General features: G+C 44.0%; 1 protein-coding gene across 1 annotated transcript in view; it reads right to left on the bottom strand.

The window, feature by feature from the left end:
* Nucleotides 1-17,118, bottom strand: part of il1rapl2 (interleukin 1 receptor accessory protein-like 2) — a 323,388-nt gene that overhangs the window by 274,985 nt on the left and 31,285 nt on the right. Inside the window, exon 4 of the mRNA XM_035407898.1 lies at nt 8,689-8,804. The gene's annotated coding sequence lies outside the window, so the exon portion shown is untranslated. The remainder of the gene's footprint in view (nt 1-8,688; nt 8,805-17,118) is intronic.

Genomic DNA, 17,118 nt, shown 5'->3' with positions numbered 1-17,118 from the left:
AGGAATGGCGAACGATTGCGATCTCATCCAGGCTAATTTGGTGCGGGTGCCTTTCCACAAACCTTTAATCAACTTTATGGATGAGCTAACTCCCAGACATTTAGAGGTCTGTGTTATGATACAGGATAATGGATCCGTTGTAAAATGTCATATACTTAAAGTGGATCAGATCAATTATTCTGAATTGGCTGTCTGCTGAATGTGGACTTTCTAAACAGGTGTATACAATCTTTTGATGAAAAAGATTTGTGCAAAAAAGAAAAAAAGTTACCAGACCTTTCAAGCAAATCAATAAATTATAGCAATCAACAAAAAAAGAGAAATGTAACTCATAGCAAATGATCCAAGTATTCATTTATTTATTTCGCAAAAACCTTACCCTACATTTGGTTAAACCTTCAGCAACAATCACACTGAAATAAACAGAAAGTTCACTCAGATGAGTTAAGACCTGTGCTCAAGATCAACAACTACAAGAAAAAACCATGGTGCCCACTGTCTGGTGTCTACTCAACCCGGTATTGATCCACGGTCATTAAGCTTGTCATCAACATGGAAAGCAATGGTGTCTCGGTCTGGCTTAAAGCCTCTGTCAACACCCAATAGGGCTGTAGACACTTGCGTCGGTGAGAGAAGCGAGCCCTTGTTTTTCATTTTCCTGCTTCACTGAACTGGAATCAGGAGTGGAAAGCAGACCACGGCCACCCCATAAACATGCAGGTGACGAGCGGTCGAGTCACAGAAATATACCACAGGTTATACTCAGTCCAGCCGAATTCAAAGCACCACAGGCTGGATGCGGTGAGAAAACGCAGTCACGACGAAGACGATCAACACGACCTAAGCAATGTTCTAATTAGTAGCACGTACTAACTTAGCAGCACGTAGTGCATATGCAGTGACTCACTTTTAGTATGATTCCCCCTTTTGCCCCTGCCAAGCAAGAGCGAGGGGGAATTCAGAGCATCGATTCGCAGCAATGAGCAAGAGCGTAAACAGCCATGGGAGGAAGCCAAGGGCCCCCCCGTTGCCACGGGGAGCAGATTACAAATAGGCCAGAGCTGAAGGGGGTTCTCTGAATGAGCATTCAGCCCAGGCCCCCGCAATCCGAAGCGACGCCGCCGCACGTGCTCCGTGCCGTTTTGCCCTCCTCCGTAGGGGCCCCAGCCAATCGCTCATCGCCCTCCACGGAGGCCCTCAGCCAATCGCGTGCGAGGAGAGCGGAGCGCCGGGCTGGGACGCTGCATAAAACGCAATTAAGTCTAACGAGCTCGGGCGAGGCAGCTGTTTAGCCCTTGGGAGTCACCATAAGGCACTGCCGAACCAGATCAATTCCATGATAAGTGAGCGGTGGGATGGAGAGAGAGATAGAGAGAGAGAGTGGGGGAAGAGGGAAAGGGGAGGAAGAGGGAAAGAGAGAGAGGGAGAGAGAGATACTGTGAGACAGAGAGAGAGAGAGAGAGAGAGAAAAAGAGAGAGATTTAGTGAAAGAGAAAGAGAAAAAAGAGAGCGAGAGAGACCCTCAGCAATATTACATATTACACAGAAAATAGCGTCTCGAGCTGAAAGCAATTCTCAGTGCTGAGTTAAATTCATCATCACCGGACCCAGGGTGCATGCGATATTCATCTATTTTAATTTGATTGATACCACCGCTTTTATATAAGGTGATAAACCCACGCGTGTGAACTATATTTATAAAATAATAAAATTCATAACTTTGATTGAACTCCTGCAGTACATTAGTTAAAAACAAAAAATTGTGCAAAAATGGAGCCACATTTTTCTTAACGCAATTCAGCCTCAGCCTTCCAATACCGCACTGACCAAAACCAATAGAGAAGCGAGCCATTCCTCAGTTCCCCAAACCTGGATAATGATGTTGACTGTGATACTCCAAATACAAGGCAATACGACGTATTTGTCTCTGTCATAACGTATAAGTGTGTTAGGGTCCACCAGGCCCTGATCCAGGGTTTGCTCTGAGACAGCACAGTCCTTTATTAACTGGTGCACACAGGGTTCGACTGACTCCGACTGCACTGCCTGCAGAATTAGACTCGGGCGTGCACGAGCCCCGCCGAGACCTCCGCACCGGAGACTCCCAGCATTCCCTGAGCACAAGCTGGCCTTCAGCCGGAGGTATTGACCGAGCTCCCAGATCTGTGCGGAGGTGAGCTTCACTAAGTGCTCATTAAACAGGGGAAAACTGTCGAGCTGTTGGGCAGAATAATTAACACGCCGCCGCAGTCTTGTCCGCAGCTCTCCTACTGACCTCGCTTCTTTCTCTCTCTCTCGTCCTTTTTCCGTTCGTAAAATTTTTGCCGTTTTTCGCTAATTGGAATGCGAGTGTTTAAAGACGCACATTAGGCAGAGAGGTGCCGCTCTTTCGCACACCGCGCTCTCTCTCTTTGGTGTTGACAGGGGCCCCGGGCCAAACCTAACACGGTGGAGCTCCACGTTTTCTGGGTTTAACGACATCGGATCAATCCTGAGTACAGACGGGATTAGCTGTGAGCAGGCTAAGCTTTTTTTGTTCTGCTCTTCTAAAATTCTCTCAGCACAAAGGTCACGTTCAAGCCAAGCGAGGAGAGAACAATGCCGACGCCCAACGGCACGGCCAATCTGAGGCTGGAGACGATGGCCTGACTCGCGCGCTCATTAGACGTTTATCAAAATATTCATTTTTATGGCGGCAGAAATGGGTGGGATGCCTGGGGTGGGATCCATGGTGCACACTGCAGTAAGAATCGCACTCCAAAATAAAGTTCATCGTCATCGTCCCTCTCCCGAGCGCAGCTCCTCCATCCGTCCCCTCCCGTCTTCACCCTCTCTCACCTGGAACAGCCTGCAGGTTGCGCAGGGACCATCCCTGCCCTGTGCTGTTTGAGTCAGGGGTCACGCAAATCCATCTGGTGGGAACAGGCGTAAGGAACGAGTCCAGACGTCGTGCCGGGGATTTCGAGCGAGGTCACCGGGTGGTCACTTCTGATGTTTTCGCTTTATGTTTACGGGCACGCACGCCTGCCTGTCCACATTTCAATGTTACCATTTAACGTGTGAGGTCACAAACGTGATTAGAATGTTGTTAACTGAACATTCTAATGCTGATGAAACAAGCGCTGCTGGTAACCGAAGGCAATGGAGTTCTAGAACACTGACTTTTCAAAAAACATTCCTACAAGACCAGGTTAAAACCTAGTACATGGCTGGACCTAACACACGTGATCCGGCCGACCAGTGGTGTAACTTCATAACTCAGCCGACCAATGGTGTAACTTCGTCCGTCCGTCCGTCCGTCCGTCAGTCAGTCAGTCAGTCAGTCAGTCAGTCAGTCAGTCAGTCAGTCAGTCAGTCAGTCAGTCAGTCAGTCAGTCAGTCAGTCACTCAGTCACTCAGTCACTCAGTCACTCAGTCACTCAGTCACTCAGTCACTCAGTCACTCAGTCACTCAGTCACTCAGTCACTCACTCACTCACTCACTCACTCACTCACTCACTCACTCACTCACTCACTCACTCACTCACAGATATTCGCGCTTGTAGGGCTGGCCCCGCTGTTGCGGTCCAGACAAAAAAAACTACTCTTCAAAGGGATAACTGTGGAACAGGAATATAGTGTGGCACAGGGAGCATGTCACCGTTCCTGTGTTCGCCAGAGTAAGCTCGCGTGCCGGGGGTTGTGTGTGCTGATTTATCGATGTGGTTCCCTTCCTCTCTTGTACACACACGGGGCCGGATCCAGGCCATGTCACTGAGTCACAGAAGGCTCCGGCGGTGCTGTTCAGCCTCAGGGCCCGGGGGCCAGTGAATCACTGCTGTCGCATCGCCGGAGCCTGGCTTTAAAAACCCACGGGTCTGTTCAGAGGCGCATTACCGCCTCGCCCCTGTTCGCGTGCCGGGGCCGTCTGCTGGGAGGGGGCTTTCAACCAGTGACAATTATTCATATTTAGTAAGCCAAGAGGGAGTGGTGGTGTCGCTCAGCGAAAAGCCACAAACATTTTAAATTTAAGAAAATCGATAAACCGGCTGTCATGGCTCCACCTTTTCCACACATGCATTAAACATTCTAAAAATCAATACTGCATAATGAAATAAACTTATAAACACTTACTTACTTACTGTAAATGGCCATGAATGGTCAAATTGACCATCATTTATCTTGCCAGTATGCCTGATCATTTTGATCGCTGCATGTAACGTAGCTGTGAAATGAATCCAACAGTACCCAGTTGCAGCCCCACAGAACAAGCCCCTGACTGGATGAAGCCTGCAATAGTAGTCTGAGGTTTTCGGGCCTACCTTGTAGTCATGTAGCAGTCTGAGTCAGGAATAGGGTTGGGTACTGAAACCCAGTAGTACTATGGCACCAGTTCCAATATGACCAGTACCTACTGGACCGAATCGCAATGCAGATTTTGGTGCTGTTCAGTTCATCTTCACTAATGTTACACTTCCTTTCCTCTTGTCAGTCAGAGACAGCAGGTACCGTAACTTGGCAGATGGCATACCTGCCATCCCAATAACCGATCATATGTGTCCCTTCCCTTTCCTTTCCAAACTGGTTTTGTAAATATGGGAGCTTGAAAACTTTTAAATTAAATTAAATTAATGAAATAGTAATTTTAAAAAATATATTTTGTGTTTACTCAGTTTCCCTCTGTCAAATATTACATTTTGTCAGAATATCTGAAACCATTCAGTGTGACAAATATGCAATAATACGGGAAATGAGGAAGGGAGCAAATATGTTTTCACGGCACTGTACACATATTTGGTCCGTTTTGCCTTTAGTATGGGAGGCACACAGGAAAGATGATCATCTATTTATGATGTATTCTGGTCCATTCGTGAGCAAGCACCTTCAGTCTAAACAAATGATACCGCACGCAGCATCAATAACGTTGGGGAGGGGTGGGGGGGACAGGGCCTGCAAATACAACAAACAACCAATATCGCACCATCACACGCCTTCAGTGTCACCGGGCATTATCGGAACGGCAAGATCAGCGCCGGCGCATGACATCTCGGCAGCCCTTAGCATCGTAGCGCGGCTGGTGCTACATCAAACGTAATATACGAGCGTTTCTTCCTGTGGCAGCGGTACCGACGCCAGAAAGAGGAACAGGGCTAAGAGCAGTTGGACGCTCTTAAAAGTTTTATCAAGACTGTTTCTTCTGGTATTGTTTTACTTATTTATTTTTTGGTCTTTTTTCTCCCCTCCTTCAGTGTGTCTGGGGGGGAGGGGGGGGGGGGAATGTATACAAGAAGTGCACCGTGAAGATTAACTAGCGAAAGGAAGCCAGGCCGCACTACTGGGATGCTTTTAGACCAGCTTCAGGTTACAGTTAAACAAAGGACGGGGAGGAAAATGAGGGCGATTATTCTGAACGGGTGGCAAACGCTCTGCTCAGGTCTCCTGCAGCCCCAGAGCTCTCTCGCCGATCGGTTTATCGTACCCAGGTGCTCAGCCAAAAGATTTAGAGGGATCATTCCTGCCTGAAGCCATTAGCTTTTTTAATGAGTCTACAATCTCTACAATCTACGTTCTTAAAGGTTCTTAAGGTGTCTTAGTTTGTTCTTCTGCTCTGTTTGCACTCTATAAAGGTACAGCGGTATTTTATTAATGTGGGTGCTTCACTGTTTTTAATCTTCGTTAATCCATGAAGTTTTAACTGACATAAAGCAAATGAGAAAACTGACACAACTGGTTCAAAAACAAGACATTTTGTGCATTTCAAATATACACATAAATATGTGTTTATCAGTATTTAGATATGCGTTAGCATATCTATATTTTTTAATCTACACATTACTCCACACACACAAATTAATGAATTGATATGCATAGTACAAAAGATTTTATTAATCTCAGGAGGGTGGGGGGGGAGGGGTGTATTACTATACCACAGAATGGCACTGAACAGCACTGGTCTCACAGTGGGACTAGAAGGCTCTGAATGCCAATAACGTGTGTTTTCAAACATACTCCAGCCCTTCACAAATGGCTCCGCTTCCACCGGTCATTCCAACTGCCATCTGTTAGCGTTCAAAAAAAAAAAAAACTTAATAATTAATTGAAACAAAAACTCTGGAACCACACTTTTTTTTTTTTCAAAATTGGCAAGTAATTCTCATTCCATTTGGCTTAAGACGATGCCACATCTTAGAAATTAATTAAACTGAATATAGAGCGATTATTTTAGAAAAAAAAGGCATATGAAATATTTGAATGGCTGTAATGAAAAGTGAATTTCCTTCTCCATCTAATTTAGTCAGTAGATTAAAAAGTCCCTTTTGTCCTCAGTATTAATGCAGCTGCGCTCCTCCATATTGTGCAGGGCTTCAGATATTACTAAATGGCGTTCATGAACAGCCTCCATCATTAGTATCATTAGCCAAGCAGGTGATCACACACCGCAAAGATTGCGCTCAAATAATAATCATAATGTAATCATTTCACGTAGCTGTTTGAGGTTGATACGTGATCGCTGTGTATTACTTTGACAAAAGAGTGCTTTTACTGACCGATCCATTCAGCCTTTCTTCGCGAGTAACCATACACCGAAGCAGCGTACCCAACCATGTCACAGGCACCAAATATGCAAGAGGAAACATTTTAATCTGCATAATGAGCTACATGGCGCTTGTATGGACCTTAGGTTGGGGCACATTCCCCCATATCAGACCCAACTTGTCACTGTATTACTTTGGGTGCTTCTGGTCTGAAAGGCATCTCATTCATCAGAGTGACCCATTGCACCACGTCAAAGAATCCAGTGCAATCAAGTCTGAATGTTTCGTACGGTAGGCACAACGGCAGTAACACGGTACGCTAGAATCAAAATAAGAGCCACGTTGTGTCAGTCGATCTTCTGTCAGTCCCTACATATGTAACAGTGCCTGAACAATAAACATCCCCTGATGGGAAGTGTTTACATGCTATCTACATGAACTGCAATTACACTAAAAAAAAAAAAACACCAGGGACATTCGGCTGCTTCATCTACCAAAAGGGTTTAATTCTGTTTGTTCGCCTTTGTTTTCATAGCGACCTCAATTCCTTCCTGGGTGAGAGGTGAGGAAGGGTCAGAGGTCAACGCAACGGCCTCCAGAATCGCGGGTAGAGCGCGCGCCCCGTTTTATTTCCCTGACAAGTTTCGCTTTTCTTTTTTTTCTTTTTGATCCAGCGGAACAGAGCCGAACAGATTAAGTGTGTACACAGATAAAGGAAATGACAGTTCCTGAGACGTGTCGGAGCGTGTCACACTCATTTCAACAAATCAATATCATTACGATACGCCGCCGTCCGCCAAACCCAGGCCCGTTTGAAAGACAGCTCCCTGAACACGAGACAGCATGTTAGCATGGGCCCCTCAGGTTCTCTCTCTCTTCCTGGGTAATACTTAACCAGCGCACGGGCACTTCGGCGCCTGTTCACAAGCCTTAGGAGCTCAATTATGCCATCCCCCCCAGCACACAACGAGCTTCGGAGCGGGGGGAGGGGCCTAATCGACACGTCTCCTCATGGCTTTTTTACGAGCCCGAGGAGGCCGGGACCGCGCCGGCGGAATGGGACCGGGAGTCGCAACGCGGGCCGCTTCGCCCCCGTCTCCTAATTAGCCCGCGCGCACAGGAGGCGCTCGCTTTTAGATCAAGAGGGTGATTTTCTCTCAAATAAAAACGCGGAGAATTGAATCCATTCGTCTCGCGGCGGACCTGAGCCAAATAAGGCCGGTTGCCGTGGGACGCCGCCGGGAAAGCCACCAAACGAAAGTTTTTCCTCTCCGAGTTTCGGGAGGCCACCGGAAAGGCGACCGTCATTCACAAGCCGATGCTATAAAAATGATTGAAGCGAACTTTGTCCTTTAATAATGCGTATTAACAATTAACACGGGGAATTTTTTTGTCTAATTATCACATTTGCCCAATGTGTGAATACTATCTGTAGGAAAATGGATTTCACTTTGACATTGTAATTATAGAACATTAGTGGAGAGTGATTGCTGGAACTTAGTAGTAGTGCATTGAAAAATCATAATTAATGGTTGCTTCTACTGGGATAATTGAATGGTGACATTAAGGACGTGTACCAACAAACAAGCGTGATAGAGTGGGTATGCTGTATGTGGGAAAAGTTTGTTTTATATACACGGTTCATGGTTAAACTTTGCATGTTTGTGATTACATAGATTCTTATACAGATAAAAATGCAAAATGATAAAGATATAGCCTAACTTAGCATTTTCAGTGTAGAGTGCAGATCAAAATATGTTTTGCCTTACGCTTTTTTTCTACATGGATTTTAAGTCAAACCTTCCTTGACATGTAAACACCCTCCCCACAATTCCAATTCCATACCTGTGGTTAGTAAGAAAGAAACTTGCCCAAGTTAGAAACTTGCCAGACTGGAAAAGGGGGGTAGGGGGGTTGGCTCCACAACGAAGGGATTTGCGAACGCATCTGGCAACCCAGCAGTAATTCTGTGCAACAGACACAGATCAGACAGCTTGGAAACCTGCATCGCCATATCGCAGATTTTCAGCAGAGATACCATTGAAATCAGTCCAAGGGTGCATCCATTTTGACTGAGAGGAAAGAGAAATGCATGATAGGAGTGGTGGAGGAGATATCTGTGTAACTGAAGTCACAGTTTTAGGTGACCCTGCCGGTGATTTCAGCAACTTACCAGCTTGTGGTTTTTCTGCCCAGTCCAGTAAAGTTTCAGGCCCGCTAGAGGTTGCGATGGGAATCTTCCTCACAGCCTTGGATTGCAGGGAACTCAACCACACAGCTGCAGTGTTTCTGTAATAGTTTCAGGAGAAATAAAATAAAAATGTATTAAAATAGTAATAAAATTGCAGAGTATTGTACTCATTTCTATTACACAGATCAGGGGTGTCCAAGCTTTTCAGGACTTTGTTTTAGTCCAGCACACTTGATTCAACTGATTAACTAATAATGGTCTTCACTCAAGACCTTAAGAATGAGTAGAATCAGGTTTCTTAGCACTGGGCTAAAACAAAAAGGCCTGCACCCACGCCAGCGGATTTTCGGATAAGACTGGACGCCCCTGATGCAGACGCCTGGAGGGGCCCCAGATTTAAAGGCATGTTGTCCGGACACAAACTGATGTCAGCTGTGGCAGCACCTGCAGGAAGAACGACTGTAAACTGCAATGACAGCAGCACCTCTGTGGGCCTAAAGAGGTGAGCCTGTAAAGCCCATAGAGGTGCTAGGCCTATTAGGAGGTAAGACAGGAGCTCATGAAGAGATATATACAGCGTACGGGCTGGACTGGTGAGCCGCCAGAGAATGACAGCAGCCGACTGGACGTGCTAACGTGCACTGTAGCAGCAGCAGCATAACCTCAATCAGCCCTCCCCTCCCCCCTCCCCCCCTTTGACCACAGAAGGGGCATCAACCGGGAGACATACGCCTTACCTACCTACCTACACAGCTAATCGCTGTTCGGTTGCCACGGGATACCACAAGGCTGACCAGCGACAGCACGAAACGCAAGGGGGGAAAGAAACAGCTCTGCGCTTGCAGCTTAAAAGGTAGGCCGGGCCAAACAACATTTTTCTCTAATCGGTGAGGTCACCAGCAATCTGAATAGAATCAGAAGTCAAGTGCCAACTGTTTAGCTAGCCATTGGGAAATGCTTTACCCATGCTGGATAAATAACTGATTATTTTATGGTTGCACTTGATTTCAAGGCTGCTAAAAGCCTATTTTGTTTTTCTATTTTGCATTTATTTTAATGTAGCATTATGTAATCCCCAATGTGCTACTTCCTACTAAAATCAAGAAATACAAAAGGCTTTACAGAAGCTAAAATACTGAATACATATTAATGTCTTTTTTTTTTTTTTGTTTGTTTTCATTTACAATTTTTTTCCACCATTGTTACTGGTACTTACCGTGACATTCTATACTCTCTTCTATACACATGCTTAAACACGTTATAAACCAAGCAAGGCACTCAATAATCTAAACAAGTTTTAAATCTTTTTGGGATAAGGCAATGATTGAAACCAGAATTTGGTGAACACTAATGTTTAGATACTGTATGAAGCGCCTCTATAAAATGCACACACTTGTTGTTTAGATATCAAATGAATCACACACTGTTGGATAACAGTGGTGTGAACATGTGAAGGTCAGATACATCAAAGGCTACTATTATAAACCATTTCAACATCGGAAAGAAAAATGTTAACATACAAATAATGACCAGAAACTCATAACATATCACAAACCTATGAACTCTCAACCCATGTGGAAACATCTTTTGAGACGCGCCATACTAAATCACCAGCAAAGGCAATTTAAGAGTCAGGGGATGCCGCCCGTCATAATGTTTCCAGAGCGCTTCAGGAAAAGTGCTGAGAAGGCAGCCATCATTACGTTCATCTCCGATTCCTGACAGACAAGAGAACTGAACCAAGAAGACCCCTGGCAGTTCTCCGGAAACCACTAAGCAAGGCTGACAGTTTTCCAAGTTGTACCTGCCCGGGAAACATGGTACACTTTATAATGTTACTAATAATTACCCTCTTCTATTTTAAAGCGCTTCTTTCCGTAGCCAGTTTGAAATCTTGTTCCGTGCGCTTCAAGTAAATTAAACTGTTGAAGGCGTAGGCGTTTGAAAGGTGTGTACAGTCCCCTTTGTGAAATGCATTATCGGGATTGTAAACTCAAAGCACTCACACATGCGGTTTTTTTTTTTTCCCTCTTTGGCAAAATGAAGATGCAGCTGAAAATGCGAAAGACTCGTCCTCGCGTTTGTTACACGTCCGCCCCGGATCGCAAGGGCTCCGCACGCCAAACGAACACAGCAGCCAGCGCCGCTCACCAAGAGGATCGGCAAACGGAACTTCCCGTTGTCTTGGAGGAGGAAGGAGTCTAGAGCGTCTTTCACACTCTTAAGAACTTAAGTGGGATGAGTACTGGTCTGAAGCCAATGAAGCATGTGACCGGACTGGCTAGCACAGAGAAGGGATAGCCTATACACTGTATCTGAATGCGAGACAGACAAGGTCACAAACAAGGACAAGTGGTTGCCATTCTCCCGCGCCAATAAATCTTGCCTCGTTTGCTTGCTGCGTTGCCTTGACTTATCAAAATCAAATGCCATGTGTGTTTATGAGAGTTAAGAGTTCATCATTAGGGTCTCCTACTACAGCATAGCAGTATCAGAGTGTTGTTGACACAAGCATCTGTGTTCTTTTCATGTTTATTTTGCATTTAACATATTGATTTTATTGAGACCGACTTCAGTTACAGGCTGTGATTTTCATTTGAACTTAATTAAACCTCTTTATCTAATACTGTGTATATTAATGTTATTTATATTTAAACATGCGCAGTATGTTCTTGAATGCATTTTCAATTCCACATCTTGTATTATTTACATTGTGTTGCAATTATTTAGTGCAATTAACCTCAGATAATGAGAGCTGGTGCATAATATAAGAGGAGAAAGAGCTAGAAGCTGTATGCAGCATCTGTGGCATGTATTCGGATGGTTACATAAGATTTGTAATTATATCATTATTTTACCAGTTAGTGGGGCTGGCTGGAATGCTTCCAGAATGATCTAAAAGACCCATCTCATTAGGAGTCCATACCAGGTGTACTTAGATAATGCTTCCATGGCTCTTCCTTAATAGTGTCTTTACATAATTAAAATGACTATTTAATGTAACCTGTCACTGATAATAATAAACAACGGTGAATAAAATGCAGGTAATTACACATGTATGCATAGTGTACCTGCACAGTGATTAGGATGCTTGCTTTCAAGCTTTACCGAGAAAAAAAGAAAAAAAAAAAAAAAAAAACTCAGGCTTGGTCTGTTCAAACTTTCCGCAATTTCCACAAGTTTTTATTTGTCTGTTCCTTTGAAGTATATGCCAGACTTAGATCTGAGACCTTGCAGGGGAGGCGGTGTGAAAATTCCAAGCCAAACATTTTAAATGTGCTTTATAGAAAGAGTTGGGGGAAAAAAACCCAAGAAACAAAATCAATAAAGTGGATACATAAGAGAGACACTCGGAAGCTTGTTTTACGGGTGACAGAAATGCCAGATTTCACACAGGGCAAGTGCACGTCCTCAGACGGTCACACATTGACCAGTGTGTTTCATTGCCGCATTTGCCATTTACAAATCAATAGCCAACAATAAAAAACATGTACTTCCTGAACATCAACATAACGTTATTACAAAGCAGGGTAACCTCCAGACATGATTGAAGTCAAGGTGAATAATTTTGTCCAGTAACACCAGGATGTGGAGTACGGTGCAGGGGGGCTGTGTTTTTAAGATCTCAGATAGCCCGCTTCCATTACCTCTCTTCCTCGTCTTGCAGCGGCGGTAACTACTGGTCTTCCTCACTGTCGTTACTGCCTCCTACCACTATGAATAATTGCTAGCCTGCAGTCACGGCTCTTTGAGAAACATTATCAAATCTTTTATTAAACTCAAAGGGGGGGAAACAGCAGGTCCGTGGGCTTTATCTCCTTAAAACATTTCATAGCTTCTTTGTTTGATGAATGTCTCGCGGCGCTTCTAACCGGAACAGGTCCGTTATCTGAATCGTTCATCACGTATGTTAAATTTCACATTATGCACACTAAAATAATCTGCTGGTTTACGGGTTTTGAGGAAACATTCATTCTAACTGTCAAGTTGCCTTGATCCTGACTTTGAGTTTTTTTACTTTTTCCATTATTCTTACACAGTTGTTCTTCAAGGATTTAAGTGGCTACTGAAAATTATGATTTGTGGTAATGGTTAAAATTTTTTATTTTACCGTAATTAAAAGATAACATCCATCTTATTACATGTAAATTATCTCTTGGAACAGTAAGTCAGTGTATCTATTAAATTGCAGGCAAAAACAATACTGTGTATGTCTACAATATATTTTCAAAAGTAAAGATAGATCAAGAAATATGTTTTCTGGTTAAAAGAGTAAGACGACGCATTAGAGTATCAGCGATTATATAAAATCCTGCCTCTTTACCAATGCATGCTGGGATAGGCTTCAGCACCTCCCATGACCCTGACCAGGAATAAGCGGCTGTAGATAATGGATGGATGGATGGACGGCCAAATGCATAACACAACACACAATAAAATGCTTTACATAAACTGAATTATGTGCTGATAATTAAATGTTTTTACTTCAGTCTAGCGTATTCACTTTAACAGGTAACACACAAGAAAATGACAGAGAAAACTGTTTTTCACGGTTTGTGCATTGGAGTGTTAATACAAGTCCAGAATAACAAATAAACACCTCATAACCCCAGCACTGTGGAACTGAATAGCCTCTTTCACTTCAAATAACATCAAATAAGCCAACACTCAGTCCACATTTAACGGGTCTCCACTCAAACCAAAAAGTCAAATTAGCGACCCTAGCGAACCATCGCTTTGAGCGTATTTATGCAAGCGTTCTTCACATTTAGCGTGCGACAGACAACAGCAACAGCGATACCGAGATCTGTTTTGCAGGCGCAGATTTTCGTGCTCTGGAAGCGCACGAACAGCATCATTTGTTTCAGCCCTGACAGTTTGCTTGCTACACTTTGTTTCAAATGTCCATTCGCACAGCCCATGCATCCCTTCCATTCTCCAGCTTCTCCTCCAATGCATCTCCACTGGCTGGGAGTCTGTAGGCCATCTCAGAAAATGCAGCATTAAAAAGTCAAGCAGGAGGCAGTTCTGTAGACCAGCTCCATATTGAACGGAGGGACAGCTATATTAGCGGGGGAAAGGTACCAGTAAGAGGGCTTTTACAATGGTGTGAAAAGGCCAAGTGTATGTTTACACTGCATTCCACTCAATTTCTGCATTAGTAATTGCTGTTAAAACTCGCTGCTTGTTGCTCCCTGCTCACAAGTACTCTCATTTTCCTTTAAGAGGCGGTAGCTTTCATCACTCAGTAACCTGTACCCTCAATTAAACAATTTAGATCGATCATTAACATGCCAGAACAGCATGACACCTCTGAGCTTGCCGTATCACTCCTTTTGAAATTAAAACACAATCACCTCAGCAATCAGTTGGTTTAAGTAGGTGCTTGAAGTGCATAATAAGATCATTAGTAATTAACCGAGATGTATATCGTTCACAGTTTGAATTTAATCAGACCTCTCATTTCTTCATTTAACTTCTTACTCTTGCATTCTGTGGCATACACTGCATAAAGTTTTTTCAGTCAGAAGCTAAATTGCCTGCTTCAACCTCTGTATGCGAGCTGTTCTTACGGGCACATTGATAATGCTCACAGAAAACATCTGTAGGGCATCCATCACTGCTGTCGCCGTACAGATGTTTACTATAAACGGTTTAACACTTCATTATCTGTGCACACCCTTTTTCACAGTAAATACAGTTGTCATACATTGTTATATCATTAAGTGCAGCTCACGTCCATCATTAATATATAAAATACAGTATATTCCAGTGTTTTATGTTGCCAGACATAATAGCTGACATTGAAAAAGTCCCTGTTTTGGATCAAATTTATGCTGAACACTTAGCAGCAAAAATCTTTGGGTAGGCTAATTGTTGAAATGGAAGGTTTATTTATTTCTTTATTCATTTAGTTAGTTAGTTTAGCTAGTTAGTTATTGATTCATTCTTTCCTGGATGCATTTTATTCATTAGTCAGACCCTCCCTCCATGGGTGAGGCCAAGGCTAGCTGTATGGCCCCACAGAGGGAGCCCCTGCATGTTTTGGCTCTGGGACAATCCAGCCTGCACCTTCAGGCCCATCACTACAGTATACACTTGTGCCTCACCAGGACACGAGACTTCACAGTGAGTTCATAACATTTCCATTACAACGCATGAAATGATGAATCTGATAAATCTTATACTTACACAATAGAATAGACTGCATTCACACTCAACAGATCTGTTATATATATATATATATATATATATATATATATCTGTCCAGAGAGAGGAAAGGCTATTCAGAAAAAATAAGCCCAATACCCAGGCTATATAAAAAGAGAGATTCTCTAAGACTATCACAGATGACCCAGTGAGATGATCCTCTCTAACACAGACCTGTCCTGTCAGCTCATCCAATTTGGGCTGCTGTGTTGGCAGTGGGGTTTTTCTCCCCCCCACTCCACCCCCCTTTTTTTTTTTTTTTGCTGAAGTGGCAAACGTGGCACTCAGTCAACCCTGACCGCGTTTCGGCAGAGTGGGGATCTATATCTTCAAACGGGCAGGGAATGGAGGCGACCCTCACCACCCGGTCTCACTGCCCACGCTAGTTCCCCTCTCGCGCCGTCGCCCCCAGAAGTCGACGCCGAATCCGTCAACGGGCATCTTCGTCCCGACGCGCGGCGTCATTAATCAGACGTCACTCAAAAAGAGAAAATCGGGACTCGCCGCAGTTTTTACCAGCGCGCTCACCTGCCCTCTTTTGAACTATTGTTGTGCCGAATTCATTTCAAAATTGAATCAACTAAATGAAAACTGAATTGAAATGTCACCGAGCTTTGATATGTATATGAGGAAAAATTCTAATGGTCTGTTACAGGAAATAATATAATAAATCAATCAACTGTCGTGCACTGAGATCATGTCCATCAATCAGTCCGTCGAGTCGTAGTTAGTGCAATGCTCTTAGTGTGCTTTGCTTATATTGTATACATGGCAACAAAATGTAATAATATGAAAAAAGTAAATATAATAAATGAGAAGTAAATATTTAAGGGTTACAACAAATGAAAAATAGCAACCTTTCATGATAAAAACCAAAATAAGGAAATTTCATCCAAGAAATATTGCAGTTAGAATACAAAGTAATGCCACAAGAAAACCACAATTCCAACAAGACAAAGAAATGGTCAGAATCCCATTAATCAGGTCGGCTTCCCAAGCTGGAAAACCACCGTACAGGTATTTATCTGCAAAGATATTACACACAAAATCCAATTTGAAGAAGCGCAGCACAACGCAGAGACTGCTGTCCCATAACAGGAGCCCCACACAGGTTTGAGGCTTGAGTGACAGCTCCCATAACTCTCAGATATGCAGAGCCTGAAGCAATGGAGAGCGGGATGGAGAGATAGCGCTGGATAAGCTGACAGGTGTCGTGGCCAAACATCCGGGCGTATCTCTCACACACTCTCACACACTCACACACACAGACACACACAGACACATACACACACACACGTCACGCCCCACGCTCGTTTCCTTCCCTGACGTGTCAGACTCCCAATATGCCTGGGGACCGCATCCAGCCCGCCCCACGCCCCGCGGTCCAGGGGGGTCCGGCAGGCCCACAATGCAGCAGGCGCGGTTCCCCGCTGCTGTAACGTCGCTCGCCAGATGCTCCCAGAGAGCGCGTCTGACTGGAGAGGGGCGAGGCAGTCACCCGTAGAGACACGAGGTCACGGCCGCAGCTACTCGCCTGACAAACCTGGCAACACCGACCGGGGCCGGAGCGGTAAGGACGGTCAGCGAATTTTGTGCTGACCTCAAGCAGCTGCATTGTGGGAAGGACAGAAGGGGCTCGTGGTTCTGACTCCGCTTGCTTTTGGTTTGACCTTGTTCACAAAGCCCCCTCAAAAGCATATTACAATGTAGCTGGAGTGTAAACAACAGTGCCGGATCTTTAACTGTTAACAGAAACGAAAGACCAAGAGGATCTTTACACAGAATGCAAATATTTTTGAAATGGAGTAATTGATGAATGCATCCTCCTCCTTTTTCATACAGCAGAAATATGTATTAGAATCCATTTATAGAATCCAATAAATCCATTTGTGTAAGCCTGATCGTCCCCTTCTATTCACACAATACCATCACTCATTTCTGTCTATTAAAACAACCTTTTACCCCATGAATATGAAAAATATTTTCAAAAAAACTGAATGGTGAAATCAAGCATGGGCAGTACTTAATCGTTGTGATGGAAATCAAATGTGATCTCTTTGTCATGGAAGATAAAACAGATTGAGTAAATGCTGAAAAAAGCCTTTATCCGTGAGTTACAAGACAATGCACACCATAATCATATTTACATTTTTCATTGTATTGGATCAGTGACACAGCAACAAAACAGTACAATGGGATATG

The sequence above is a fragment of the Anguilla anguilla genome, chromosome 3 (genome assembly GCF_013347855.1).
Source record: "Anguilla anguilla isolate fAngAng1 chromosome 3, fAngAng1.pri, whole genome shotgun sequence".
Lineage (NCBI taxonomy): Eukaryota > Metazoa > Chordata > Actinopteri > Anguilliformes > Anguillidae > Anguilla > Anguilla anguilla.
Note: the sequence above shows the minus strand (reverse complement) of the source record. Positions and strands in the feature narration are given on the sequence as shown.